Source organism: Pseudonaja textilis, chromosome 1 (genome assembly GCF_049901715.1).
Source record: "Pseudonaja textilis isolate UNSWEBS1 chromosome 1, rPseTex1.2, whole genome shotgun sequence".
In the NCBI taxonomy this organism is placed as follows: Eukaryota; Metazoa; Chordata; class Lepidosauria; order Squamata; family Elapidae; genus Pseudonaja; species Pseudonaja textilis.
The window spans coordinates 320,276,595-320,291,012 of NC_141990.1; the positions used below are offsets into that span (position 1 = coordinate 320,276,595).

The window sequence follows — 14,418 nt, forward strand, 5'->3', positions numbered from 1 at the left end:
ATTCTATTCTACTCTCTCTTCTCCCCTCTCTCCTCCCCTCCCCTCACGGTCCATCCATCCATTTGATCCATCCATTCACCCATCCATCCCTCCATTTATTCTCTTCTCTTCTCATTCTATCCTATCGTATATCCTGTCCTTCCCTTTTCTATTCTGTAATGTTTTAATTATGGTTGCCGACCGGTTTTTGTTAAGACAGCGGATAAAAACCCACGAAAAAGCGTAAAAGCTTCTAATTAAATTAAGCAGGAAATAAAACTGAAAAATAAAAAAAAATAAGACGGAGCAATAAACACAGTAGTACGAGATTAAATACGGAAGACTAATTACCGCTTTAACAAACTACTTCGTTAAGGTGAGAGAAGAGAAGAAGAGAAGCCGTAAAAGAAAGAGAGAGAAAAATATAAATGGCCTAAAACGCAGACAGAGTTGGCAAATTGCAATCTGGCTTTTATAGTCAGGCTGCATAATCATCGTTTTGTTTGGCTGACTTACTGCGAGCAGAAATTACAAGGGCTCTTGTCAAAGCCGGAAAGGAAAAATGAAGCATCTGGGTGAAAGATTAAATATTTAAGGAGACAAAGAAAACCTCCGCCGTTTAATAAACGCAACGCGGACGGTGAAAAAGAGGAGAAAAGAAATTGATTTGTTTTTCCTCCGACTCCGGAATAGAGAGAGAATAAAAGACAAATAAAAGAGGAGATTAATCGTGGAGTAGCAGGCAGGGAGAAATTTGCACCAGGATCGCGGAAGATAATTCAAAGACAATAACGATCCCAGTGATAAAGCAATGCGGGGAATCCTCGCTTGACAACAATTGACAGATTAGCAGAGTTGGAAGGGATCTTGTAGGTCATCTAGTCCAACCCCGCCCACCCAAGAAGGAGACCCTACCCCATTTCTGACAGAAGGCAGTCCAGTCCAGTAAATGACTGCCTTTACTCCCTTCGTAGACTGTTTTTGGAAGAATTTGATATCCAGTCAAGGATAATTAGACCTTGGGGCCCAAGTTGGAGGCATTAAAAGGAATTTATTCTACTTTTGTGACTGCGTTATTTTTGTGTCGCGCCCCAGGTCATCACACAACATATGACCGTTTTCCATATATGTGTCCGTGGCAGCATCCCATGGTAACAGGATCAAAATTGAAATGCTTGTCAAACCGGCTCATCGTTATGACGGTCGCAGTGTCCTGAGGTCATGTGATCAGTTCGACAAGTAAAGTCGGTAGGGGAAGCCAGACTTACGCCTGTTTTTCACACTTACGACCATTGCAGTGTTTCCCCCCCATGGTCCCATGATCAAAGTTCGGACGTTTGGCAACTGATTCACATTTATGACGGTATCCTGGGGACTCACACGATCCCCTTTTGCGACCTTCTGACAAGCCAAGTCAAACGGGGAAGCCAGATTCACTTAACGATCGGCTTACTCGCTTATCAACTGCAGTGATTGATTTAACAACGGGGGCAAGAAAGTTGGTTTAAACGGGGCAAAATGTCGGGCCCACCCGCCGTCGTAAGGCGAGGACTCCCTCTACACGGCTTTCAGTTAGAAATGAAAAAAAAGGGCAGACTTAATTCAAATGGAAAACAGCTTAAAAAAAAGTCACACTTTGGTGCGTTTCTTTTGCGCCGAATGCAAAATGCCAACTTCATCCGTTAGAATCAGCGGATCGGAGCTGGCAGTGAGGGATCACGGATGGGATACGGAGTCACGGTGCAAAATTCAATGAAAGCGTCAACCCCAAACGCTCGGCTGCAGCAAAAACGAAGAGAAAGAAAGCAGAATCCTCAGCCCAGAATGATTAGGAAGGGAATTAAAAATGAAATTGTCAATATCGTTAGGGCTTGATATCAATCTGGAGGAAAAACACTTTAGAGTGCAACCTCCAGAGCTCGGCTGCCAGCCTTGAATAATGTTTCTTGGGGCTGGAGAACATGCAAAAAGGAAAAGGAAAATAACGTAAAATAAATAAATTTAAAATCAGATCAAAGATGAAATAAAAGAATAAAAATAAATTAAAAGAACAAAAATGAAATGAAATAAATAAATAAAATAATACAATATAATAATTAAATTAAATCAAAATAATTAAATTAAATTAAATTATAAAATAAAATTATAAAGTTATTAAATTAAATTATAAAATAAAATTATAAAGTTATTAAATTAAATTATAAAATAAAACAAAATAAAACAAAACAAAACAAAATAAAATAGATATTACATTACACTACTGGTAGTCCTCGACTTACAACTGTCTGTTTAGCGACCGTTCAGACTTACGACTGTTTCTCACAGTTAACCTTTTGCAGCATCCCTTACGGTCACGTGTTCAAAATTCAGATGCCTGGCAATTGACTCAGACTTATGACGGTTGCAGTGTCCCAGGGTCACATGATCCCCTTTTGCGACCTACCAATGAGCAAAAGCAAAGCTGAAGTCAGATTCCCTTAACAAACCGAGTTACTAACTGCAGAGATTCACTTAACAACTGAGGGAAGGAATGTTGTAAAATGGGACAAAACCCCCTTAACGAATGTCTCACTTAACAGAAATGCTGGGCACACTTGTGGTCATAAGTCGAGGATTACCTTATAATAAAATAAAATAAAATAAATAATAAAAATTAAAATTAAAAATTAAAATAAATAAAATGAAATATATATATATAATATAGTATAGTATAGTATAATATAGTATAGTATAATAATATATAATATAATATAATGTAATGTAATGTAATATAATATAATATAATATAATATAATATATAATGTAATGTAATGTAATGTAATGTAATATAATGTAATATACTATACTATACTATACTATACTATACTATACTATACTATAATAATATATAAAAAATAAAATAAAATATATAAAATAAAGTATAATAATAAAATAAAATAAACATAAAATACAATTTAGGGAACAGGGCAGACCCTAAGCCAGGAAATATGTTTTTTTTGTTTCTGGGGTGTGTTTTTTTCCCTGTTGAAGCAAAGGTGGAAGAAGAAAGACCTGATTGAAGTATAAAAAAAAAATCAGGCAAGGTATTCAAATAAAAAGGTGGATAAAGAGATTTTCTTGCCCTCTGCATTGATTTAGAACTGCAGGGATCAAAGCTTTGAAGCCAAATGAAGAGTTAAAGTATGGAATTTGCTGTCAGCCCAGGGGAACAGCCATCAATCTTGATGCTTCAAGAGAACAGAGGACAAATGCTGGCTTCTCCCTGCTTTAGAATTTACATGGCAGCTTAGAATAGAATACAGCTGGAAGGGACCTAAGAGGTCTTCTAGTCCAGCCCGCTGCTCAAGCAGGAAACCTTATTCCATTTCAAACAAATGGTTGTCCAATTTCTTCTTCAAAACCTCCAGTAATAGAGTAACCACAACTTCTGGATGCAAGCTGTTCCACTGGCTAATTGTCTTCACTATTAGGAAATTTCTCCTTAATTCCATGTTGCTTCTCTCTCTGATTAGGTTACTTAAATTGAAATTACTTTAATTAAAATGAAAATAAAATTACTTCAGTAACAATTATGTAACAGATAATCAGAAGCAAACAGCAAATATTGGTTTAATCAGTAACCATTACATTGCAGATAATCAAGAGTTGGAAGGGACCTTATAGGTCATCTAGTCCAACCCCCAAACAAAGCGTATTTAAACACTGTCAGATTAGAGCAACTGGTAAGGGAGAAAAATATCCCAGGTTTTCAACTTTGATCTCCCAAACACATTTACTGACCACGGTGGGACAATAAATGTAGGCAGAGATGGGGAGGTCGCGGGCCTAACCCAACCTCCCAAATCTTCTAAAATCCCACATTTCCACAACCTTGTGTTTGCAGTGGGAGAGCCTGGCTCATTATGGCTTATTCCTCAAACCACGGTTAAGCCAACTCGCCGTGCCTTCCCTTTCTGTAGAGTTGTGCTTAGTAGAGATGGTGTCAACTTACGACCACAATCGAGCCTAAAATGTCTGTTGCTAAGGGAGACATTTTGTTATAAGCAAGTTTTGCCCCTTTTTTCTGCGATCTTTCTTACCATGGTCATTAAGTGAATCACTGCAGTTCTTAAATTAGTAACACGCTCATTAAGTGAATCTGGCTTCACCATGGACTCTGCTTGTGTGTGTGTGTGTGTACACACACATACGCACACACACATACATATAATATTGAATGAGTGGTTGCATTGATCACAAACTGTCAATCTCGGGCAGATGGATGGGAAGCTGGAGAATTCATTGTTTTGTGGAGAATATTTCCTGAAGCTCGGCAGGGTGACAATTTAGGGGTCTCCTGCTTGGATCGGGGGGTTGGACTAGATGACCCACAAGGTCCCTTCCAACTCCGTTATTCTATTTTAAGTGAATCACTGTAGTTTTCAAGTTAGTAACGCGGCTGTTTAAGGGAATCTGGCTTCCCCATCGACTTTGCTGGCCAGAAAGTCACAAAAGGAGATCACGTGACCCCGGGACATTGTAACCGTCATAAATGTGAGTCAGGTAGAATGGTGCAGTTGGCCTAGAGGTGGCACTCTCGCCTCACAATCAGGAGGCTGTGAGTTCAATACTAGGTAGGGAGGCATGTTTTGCCCCTTAATTACTAGCTGAATATAACGCAGACGGATAACTCCGCAAAGTATCCATGCAAAGTTTCTTTATTGGTTCATCAGGTATCTTCATATATAACTCATGGTTACGTCGAGATTCATCTCAATGTCCAAATCTTTGCATAGCTGAATTCATAGTGTAAAAGGATAGTGTTCTTTTCATCCCCATAACGAAGGAGCAACGTGCCAGCACGCTGCTGGGGTCCAGGCAAGAGTGAAAGAACCTCCCCCAACCCACCAAGGGTCAATTCAGTGACCAATCAAGATTACAGATGTGACCACATGACATGGACTACATTTCCCAGGATGCCCTGAACTACATTTACCATGATGCACTCCCTTAAGGGGACAGCTCTTAATTCCTAACGAACTATCCCAATTCCCAATTAAGGATAAACTGTCCAGACAGCACAAGGCAGATATTTCTCTTCTCTGGTCACAATGAGAATACATCTGCCATACAAAACTCCACGCTGGCGACAGGAAAGGCATCCGGCCAGAAAACACTCTGTTAGCTCCACTCAGTTGCCCAGAGGACTCCACCCCGCAAAGGGATTATGAGATTGTTAAATGATGATGATAATGTGGGTCAGTTGCCGGAGTGGTTTGAATTTTGTTCAGGTGGCTAAGGGACGCTGCGGCTGTCCTAAATGTGAAAAAAAAAAAGTCACAAGTCAGTTTTTTTTTCAACGCTGTAACTTCAAACGGTCACTAAATGAGTGATCGCAAGTCAAGGGCTAACTGCAGCAGAAAAGCTTCAAAAATCCATAAACTGCCTTTTATAAAATGCATAAGCCTCTTCTGCCAAAGGCAAAAAGCAGAGTCCTGCTGGATAGCCATCCGTTGCAGTTTCTGCCCCAACCCGGGGTTTGACTAGATGACCTCCGAGGTCCCTTCCAATCCTAATGATTGCATGCTAAAGCGAGACAGCCAGGTTTATAAAGCGAGAAAACAATCTTAATAACAGAACAAGAAGGCGAGGTTGGCTTGGATGAGGAGAATTCTTGTGCCTCGGCTGTTATATTGAATTTGTTGTTGTTGTTGTTGTTTAAATAAAGCTTGAATATGTTTTTGCTCGGTGAGTATGGAACATGAAATGAGATATTTGAGGATTTTCGGCTAAATAAATTATAGATGCCGGCACTTGAGTGGCTCTAATGGCGAAGCAAATCGCGTCTCCTGGATTGGCTTGGGAATTCTGCTTTAAATAAAACTGAAAAGACGGCAGGGTAGAGATTACGTTTAAATCCGGTCGTTATATCACTTTGTCGGGTTATAAAAGGTAAGACTGACAGAAGTTACCGGAATGGTATATTTAGCAATGACTGCAAGGAAAACCGTTCATTTTCAAGGGGAAATATGTGGAAGAAAAATAAAAATCACACTAGGCAAGGCTTCAAAAACTATAGAAAACTAGCTCGATATTGTGTTTTGTTACGAAACTATTTGGTCGGGCTTAGTTTTTGTGGAGGAATATAAAGGCGGGTGAGGGAATTCTGCCTTTTGCCTACCAGCATCCATCGGTATTCATCTGGCTAGTGTCCTGTCAGTGCCTGAGAGAGTTGAGGGCTGTTTGGAAACCGAAACAGTATTTGCTGTGTGAGCAAGGAGGAGGCAGCAAGGAGCCTGGGCGTGGCTTAGCTCAACTCTTCTGTAGTAAAGCTGCTTGCTCCTGTGAAACTGAAACTGTGTTCTGACCCAAACCCTTTTTCCAATAAGACAAACAATAACGAAAGGAAACAGAAACCTTTTAAGGAGTCTTACGAAAAGGCTGCTGCAAGCGAATTAACTTTGATAAGCACAAACCTTGAGACTGCCAAGAATCACAGATAAGAAATATTTCACAACTCAAAAAGTCTTCAAATACCAAATTAAGATACTGCAATGTCCACGAGGCTGAGTTTCAAAACGTCTTTGCTTCCTGCAAAGAACGTTCGCTTCACAGCTGGCTTTTATCTGCTTGAAGGAGGGGCCATTACCTTGCAGCCTTACTCCCGAGTCGTCCGTGCTGTTGCAGCTGCTCTTTCCTGCGAGCAATCCTGCGCGCATGCGCACTTGGCACAGGCTCCTCGGGAACCTCCTCATCGCTACTACCAGTTCCCACAATCTCTGAAGGTAGCAGTCTACTCCCTAATGGTCCTGGCCTCTCATCTGAGTCCTCGCTCTCCTCATCTGTCTGCACCTGCTGCTGGCTAACCACAACAAACTGTCTTTTGTATTTTGGAAGAGATTTCTTTCCAGGTGGGGAGGGGGAGTAGAACCCCTTAGCATCAGAGCGTGTTAATAATAATAATATACAAAATAAGATAAAAATCGTATAGGAAATGCTAACGCTCTGATTTTCATTTCGAAAAATCCTTTCTTACTGAGGACCTAGAAGTCAAGAGGAACAGACGTGCCAAATGTCAAGTTTGTAGGCTTTACGGTTCTGGAGATTTTGTGATGATGCGTGAGTGGTTTTCTCTTTTATACAGATAGATTAGATTTTATATTCCAATGTATCATACATAATTTAAATAAGGGAGAACGAGACGTCTCCCTTCCTTGAGCTGACTTTTTACCTTTACTTTTTAATGGGTTTTTCTTTTCATTCACTCAACAGCCTTTAGCCAGAAAGGCTGTAAAAATGGGGCAAAATGTCTTACTTAGCAACAGAAATTTTGGGCTCAGCTGTGGGTCATAAGTCGAGGCGTACCTATAAACAGCGGACCGGTGTTCCTTCAGAATTGGTGGGTGCTTAGGAGGTTTTGGAGAAGAGAGCGGACAGCCACTTGTCTGGAATGGTGTCGAGTCTCCTGCTCGAACTAAGGGTTGGACTAGAGGACCTCCAAGGTCCCTTCCAACTCTGTTATTCTGTTTTATTTTAATTATTTATTTATTTACTTGCTTACTTACTTACTTACTTAATCACTTATTTATTTATTTATTTGTCAAGCAAGTATTAGATAAAATAAAATAAAGTATTAGAGAACAGGTATAAGTATAAACATGATTATTAATACATGAAATGGATACGAATAAAAAACAACAATAGGACAGGGACGGGTAGGCACGTTGGTGCGCTTATGCACGCCCCTTACAGACCTCTTAGGAAAGGGGTGAGGCCAATGGTAGACAGTCTAAGGTTAAAGTTTTTGGGGTTTGGGGAAGAAACCACAGAGTCAGGTAGAGTATTCCAGACATTGACCGCTCTGTTGCTGAAGTCGTATTTCCTGCAATCAAGTTTGGTGCGGTTAACCTTGAGTTTGTATCTATTGTTTGCTTTTGTGTTGTTACGGTTGAAGCTGAAGTATTCATTGACAGGTAGGACATTGCAGTGTATGATTTTATATACTGTACTTAGATCGGACCGAAGGCAGCGTAGTTCTAAGTTTTCTAGGTCTAGAATTTCAAGTCTGGTGGCATAAGGTATTCTGCAACGAGTCGAGGAGTGGAGAACTCTTCTTGTGAAATATTTCTGGACTTTCTCAACTGTGTTAATGTCAGATACGTAATGTGGGTTCCAGACTGATGAGCTTGTATCTATTGTTTGCTCTTCTGTTGTTATAGCTGAAGCTGAAGTATTCGTTGACCAGTAGGACATTGCAATATGATAATTTTATATACTACGCTTAGATCAGACCGAAGGTGGCATAGTTCTAGGTTCTCTAGGTCTAATTCCGTCATTCCAGTTTGCGGTGTTGTACGGATGCCTTCGAGGTGTCCTTCTCAAAGTGCGCGGTTGGTTCTGAAGAGCTTCTAACAACCCATCCTGAACTCGTCTCTCCCGCCCCCTCGGCCCCCTCACCACTCATTATTCCTCCGCAACATCTTTTTATCCTGCCCGGTTGAAAACTCCGTGCCCATCGCTTGCAAGGAGGAAATAAAAATAAAAATAATAATAATAATAAAATAAAATAAAATAAATAAAATGAAATGAAATAAAATAAAATAAAATCATAAAATAAAATAAAGTAAAATAAAATAAAATAAATAAAATAATAAAAAAATATAATAAAATAAAATAAATAATAAAATAAAATCATAATAATAATTAAAATAAAATCATAAAATAAAATAAAATCATAAAATAAAATAAAATAAATAAAATAAAATGAAATAAAAAATAAAACAAAATCATAAAATAAAATAAAATAAGATAAAGTAAAATAAAATAAAATAATAAAATAAAATAAAATCATAAAATAAAATAAATAATATAATAAAAATAATAATTAAAATAAAATAATTAAATAAAATAAAATAAATGAAATGAAATGAAATGAAATAAAATAAAATAAAATCATAAAATAAAATAAAGTAAAATAAAATAAATAAAATAATAAAATAGTATAATAAAATAAAATAAATAATAAAATAAAATAAAAATATTAAAAATAATAATTAAAATAAAATAATTAAATAAAATAAAATAAATAAAATGAAATGAAATAAAATAAAATAAAATAAAATCATAAAATAAAATAAAGTAAAATAAAATAAATAAAATAATAAAATAGTATAATAAAATAAAATAAATAATAAAATAAAATAAAAATATTAAAAATAATAATTAAAATAAAATCATAAAATAAAATAAAATAAAAATAATAAAAATAATAATTAAAATAAAATAATTAAATAAAATAAATAAAATAAATAAAATAAAATAATAAAATAAAATAATTAATAAAATAATAAAATAATAATAAATTAAAATAATAAAATAATAAAATGAAGCAAAGCAAAAAGGGGGACTCAGATCGTGGGCCTGTCAAAGCCTCCTCAGGCGCAGCAGCTTCCTTGCAAAGGCGGCCTTTCTGGCGGTGGGCAGGAAAGGAGGGAGGACGGGCGGGGGGCGGGGGGGGGGGGTGTCTTTATTAATAGCCTGACGGGGAGGGGAGGGCAGAGGAGGGACAGTCCCTCTCTTTCCTCCCTGTCTGGGCGATGAGTTATGGCTGCAGCCAGCAAACCGTAACACAGGCAGATGAATCTCCATTAAGCAAGACAAGAGCGGGGGGTGAGAGCCGAGAGGGAGGGGGAGGGGCTCAGCTGCCAGATCCTGGGGGCTGCGGCAGCCATCTTTTGTCTTTTGGCACGGCTGGAGGTCACCGGGTAACGGCGACATCTATCATGCACCCTTGGCCTGGCACCAAACGAAGCGTGCAGGAGAGATATCCTGTTTAAAAAAAAGAAAAACCAACCCAAAAATAAAAAATAAATACAAAGGATGCTTTCGAATGGAGCAGCATCAGCAGCCGAGGACTTTCCTTCCTGAGGTTGTGGAGGGTGGGGGAAGCAAGGAGCCAGGCATGGCAGGCAGCAGGGGGCCTTTTGAGGCTGGCAGGGGCTGGGGAGGAAACGCCGAGGTCATCCAGGCCAACCCCGAGGGAAGCCGGAGGAACGATGGCTTTGCAAGCAAATGCAAATGGCGGCGGCTCCTGTTGAGCTGGGTTTTACAGACAGATGAACGGAGATGGAAGAGGGAGCTCGTAGGTCATCTAGTCCAACCCCCCGTCCCACCCAAGCAGGAGACCCTACACCATTTCTGAAAGATGGCAGTCCAGTCTCTTCTTGAAAGCCTCCAGGGATGAAGCTCCCACAACTTCCGAATCTGTTCCATCGGTTGGATTGCTCTCCCTGTCAGGAAATTTCTCCTGGTTTCTAGGTTGAATCTCTCCTTGACTAGCCATGCCCGATTTCTGCAACCGGTCTTCATATGAACAGAATGGAGTTGGAAGGGAGACCTTGTAGGTCATCTAGTCCAACCCTCTAACCCTACACCATTTCTGACAAATGCCAATCCAATTGAGAGCCTCCTGGATTGAAGCTCCCACAGCTTCTGAAGGCAACTTCTGTTCCATGGGTGGATTGTTCTCCCTGTCAGAAAGTTTCTCCTTATTTCCAGGTTGAATCTCTCTCCTTGGTCAGTTTCCATCCATTATTCCTTGTCTGGCCTTCAAGGGTTTTAGAAAATAGCTTGACCCCCTCCTCCTCTCTGGGGCAGCCCCTCAAATATTGGAAGATGCTCTCCTGCCTCCCCTGGTCCTTCTCTTCATTAGACTAGCCAGGCCCAGTTCCTGCAAGTGATCTTCATATGAACAGAACAAAATAGCAGAGTTGGAAGAGGGACCTTATAGGTCATCTAGTCCAACCCCCTAACTCTACACTATTTCTGACAAATGCCAATCCAATCTCTTCTTGAAAGTCTCAAGTGATGAAGCTCCCACAACTTCCGAGGGCAACTTCTCTTCCATGGGTGGATTGTTCTCCCTGTCAGAAAGTTTCTCCTTATTTCTAGGTTAAATCTCTCCTTGTTCAGTTTCCATCCATTATTCCCTCTCCGGCCTTTAGATTTCTTGGAGAGAATAGCTTGGCCTCTTCCTCTCTGTGGCAGCCCCTCAAATATTGGAAGACCGCTATCCTGTCTCCCCTGGTCCTTCTCTTCCCTAGACTAGCCAGGTCCAATTCCTGCAATCATTCTTCATATGTTTTAGTCTCCAGTCTCCTAATCATCCTGGTTGGGTGGGGGAGATTGGGGATTCAGAGCCTGGCGTGGAATGACTAGGCAGGGAGAGTTCGGCGGTTGTGCGAATTCAGGATTTTCTGAAAACTCCCGAGTTTCAGTGTGTTAGGTGTGTTTGGAACGCGGTTTCTTTGAACGGAAGGACGTAACATTATCCCAGAGGCCAGGAAGTATCTCTCTGTGCCTCTGGCCCAAGCAAGCCACCCGTGAAATCATCTAGGCTGCGTGTGTTTTTTGCCCTTATTTATTTACTAATTTGCACACTTGTGTGCTTCCTTAATTACACTTGGCTTCTGGCAAGCCTCTGTAAGGGGACGCCATTCTGGAGCAATAGACTTGGGGTTTTTATTGTTGCTGTTAAGGATTCCTGCTATCTCAAGTGAGGGAATGTTTTAATAGAAGGTTTATCCTTTAGAAGTGCTCTGATGAATGAAGAAAGGAATAGGGGAAAGACAGAGGAGGGAGGGAGGAAGGAAGGAAAAAAGGAAGAAAGGAAAAAAGAGGAAGGAAAAAGGAAGGGAAGAAAGAAGGAAGGAGAAGGAAAGGAAGGAAGGAAGGAAGGAAGGAAAGAAGGAAGGAAAGGGAGAAAAGAAAAAGGGAGAAAAGAGGAGAGAGAAAGAATGAAGGAGAAGGGAAGAGAAGAAGAAAGGAAGGAAAAGAGGGAGGGAGGAAAAAGATGAAGAAATCAGGAAAGGAAGGAAGGAGAGGGAAGGGAGGAAGGAGAGGGAAGGAAGGAAAAGAGGAAGGGAGGAAAAAGATGAAGAAATAAGGGAAGGAAGGAAGGAAGGAAGGAAGGAAGGAAGGAAGGAAGGAAGGAAGGAAGGAAGGAAGGAAGGAAGGAAGGAAGAAAGAAAGAAAGAAAGAAAGAAAGAAAGAAAGAAAGAAAGAAAGAAAGAAAGAGGGAAGGAGAGGAAAGAAGGATAGAGGGAAGGAGAGGGAAGGAAGGAAGGAAGGAAAGAAAGAGGGAAGGAGAGGGAAGGAAGGAAAAGAGGAAAAAGGAAAAGATGAAGAAATAAGGGAAGGAAGGAAGGAAGGAAAGGGAAGGAAGGAACGAAAGGGAAGGAAGGAAGGAAAGAAAGAGGGAAGGAGAGGGAAGGAAGGAAGGAAGGAAAGAAAGAGGGAAGGAAAAGGAAGGAAGGAAAGAGAGGGAGGGAAGGAAGGAAAGAAAGAGGGAAGGAGAAGGAAGGAAGGAAGGACGGAAGGAAGGAATGAAAGAAAGAGGGAAGGAGAGGGAAGTTAGGAAGGAAAGAAAGAGGAAGGGAAGGAAGGAAAGAGAGAAGGAGAAGGAGGGAAGGAAGGGAAGGAAGGGAAGAGAAAAGGAGAAGAAGGGAAGGAAGGAAGGAAAGAAAGAGGGAGGGAAGAAAGGAAGGAAAGAAAGAGGGAAGGAGAGGGAGGGAAGGAAGGCAGGCTCAGAAGTCCCCTCCCTGCCCTACCCTACTGGATGTCTAGTCTCGGTCTCAACCAGAGTTTTTCAGCCTTGAAGCGTGGACTCCAACTCCCAGAATTCCCAGCCAGCAGGCTTTCAAAGCCCTAGCAAAGAGGCTGCTTTGTAGGTGGGATCTAATCTAACCCAGAGAAAAGCATTGCCTTCACACCGCGTCCTTCGCCTGGTTTCAAGAACCGCAATAATAACCGAGTTTTTGAGTTGACCCAATAAGTCAAATCAAACCATCCTGGTTAGTCCAAAGGAAGCACTGAACCAGGGAGAGCCAAGGAGATGAATCCCTAACCGGGTTTCGCTGCGGGCTTGGTGGTGCCTGCTGGGTTTGCCATTAACCTCAGGGCAGCCGGGCTGTCTGAACGCAGCTCCCGCCTGCCTCTGCCTGTTCGAAAGGCCCGGGAGACCAGCCGCTGTTCCTGGCTGGGTGATTGATGCTGAGGGAAGGGAAGGAGGGGAGGAATTGGATTGAACACCTTTTCTGGCCCTGGGGCTGCGAAGGTGCTGCTGTGTCCTTTTTTCTTTCTTTTTTCATTTCGAGAGTGCCCCTCCCTCTCCCCCAAATAACATCCCCCCCAACCTCAGTTCCTGCTGGTCTTTTCCAGGCTTCAACATCTATCATCTATCTACCATCTGTCTCTCTTTAAATCTCTCTCTATCACCTCTATCTATCCGTCCATCCACCTACCAATCTACCTCTCTTATCTATCAACATCTATCTACCATCTCTCTCCAAATCTGTATCACCTGTCTATCCTGTCTATCCATCCATCAATCAACATCTATCATCTACCATCTGTCTCTAAATGTATCTCTATCATCTCTCTCTATTCCATCTATCCTTCCATCCACCTACCTATCTACCTCTCTTATCTATCAACACCTACCATCTCTCTCTAAATCTGTATCTATCTATCCTGTCTATCCATCCATCAATCAACATCTATCACCTGCCATCTGTCTCTCTCTAAATCTATCATCTATCTATTCTATCTAACCAATCTATCCATCCATCCATGCAACATCTATCATCTAACATCTCTCTCTAAATGTATCTCTATCATCTCTCTCTATTCCATCTATCCTTCCATCCACCTACCTATCTACCTCTCTTATCTATCAACACCTACCATCTCTCTCCAAATCTGTATCTATCTATCCTGTCTATCCATCCATCAATCAACATCTATCATCTACCATCTGTCTCTCTCTAAATCTATCATCTATCTATTCTATCTAACCAATCTATCCATCCATCCATGCAACGTCTATCATCTATCTAGCATCCCTCTCTAAATCTATCTCTATCATCTCTATCTATCCATCCATCATCTATCTTTCTACATCTATCACCTCTCTAAATCTATCTCTATCCATCCATCATCTATCATATACCATCTCTCTCTAAATCTATGATCTCTATCTATCAACACCTATCATCTAACATCTGTCTCTCTCTAAATATCTATCTTCTGTTTTCTTCTGGCTCTATTCCTTCCTTTCTTCCCTTTCCTTCCTTTTTTCCTCCGCTTCCTTCCCTCCTTCCTTCCCTTCTCCTTTCCCCCTCTCCCTCCTTCAAACAATCCCTCTTATATATTATGCTTACCTTACCCAAATGCAAACCCAACACCCATCATCCCCGACCGCATCTCATAATTCAGATCCCCAACAGTACTTCTTCAGGTTTTCTGCTGACAGAAGTTGGTCAGCGGTGGGCTTAGTTCCCCTGTGAATTTTCTCATTCTTTCTTTCCTTTCCTCTGTCCCTTCCCCCTTCTCTCTATGTCTCTTTCTCCTTCCCTTTCTCCCCCACCTTTTCTCTCTCCTTTCCCACCCTTTCTCTCCTTC

At 40.7% G+C, this 14,418-nt stretch overlaps 1 long non-coding RNA gene across 1 annotated transcript in view; it reads left to right on the forward strand.

Moving 5' to 3' along the window:
* The window catches only part of LOC148128374 (uncharacterized), a 452,998-nt gene that overhangs the window by 235,603 nt on the left and 202,977 nt on the right, over positions 1-14,418 (forward strand). The gene's annotated exons all lie outside the window — the stretch shown is intronic.